Source organism: Phytophthora parasitica (genome assembly GCF_000247585.1).
Source record: "Phytophthora parasitica INRA-310 unplaced genomic scaffold supercont2.27, whole genome shotgun sequence".
Classification (NCBI taxonomy): Eukaryota; Oomycota; class Peronosporomycetes; order Peronosporales; family Peronosporaceae; genus Phytophthora; species Phytophthora nicotianae.
This window is the reverse complement of record NW_008649013.1, coordinates 858,159-859,030: the sequence shown is the minus strand read 5'-3', so window position 1 is coordinate 859,030 and position 872 is coordinate 858,159.

Genomic DNA, 872 nt, shown 5'->3' with positions numbered 1-872 from the left:
CTGGCTTTCGATTATACAACCCCCGTAGGACGGGATGGCCGTCCTTACTCTTGCAGTCGCTGAGTTTATCAGGGGAGTCATCCTTTCGGGGGTACTTCCGTAGTTCCAAATAGGCGCCGACGATAGTGCAACCGTCGGACTCCCGGCTGCATTTTCCGTTTGGGCTTGGGGGGGGGGACAAACGCGGAGCCGTCATTCGCCGGCAAGCCCAGCTGACCTTGGAAGTAGTTAATAGCGCGTTGGAGACCTGGGCTTGGTACCTGTACGGGGCTCCGTAGGTCCTTCGACGAGGCTACAGGGCCTTCGCCAGATCCTGCCGTTCCCGACGTAGCCGACGTCCCCGGCAGTACCGTTCCCGTTGCAGTGGTCAGTACTTTAGTGCTCTCCGAGTCGGCGCCTTCCGAAGCGGGCGCCGCGCTTCCGCGGGGCACGAACTGACTCTGTCCCTAGCCTGAAGCACGAGATGATCGACCGCTTCCCCGGCCGCGAGTAGTACCGTCAGCCGCTCTCTGGACCATTGCCTGTAGAGCCCCCAGTCTGCATAGGGTGGAGATGGCAAGCCTCGCCGGCGCTACCAATATAGCGCTCGTCTGCGCGGGGTTTGAGGTCGAGCCACTCGACCTTGACGGTGTCGACATTAGCACGTAGTCGACTCTTCAACGTGTACCACTAGTTTCCATTTAGCGTTGAGTCCTTCTCCAACGGGTTGCCTACCCTGCTTCTATCCAATTTGTCGTACACCTTCTCCAGACGAGGTCGGGCAGGCAACGGATTGATATGAGGAGGACTCGTGTAGATAGGCGCGGCACGGTAGCAGCGGTAAGAACAGTAGTAATAAAACTATACACAACTTGTTTTTTGCTGTTCTTCTT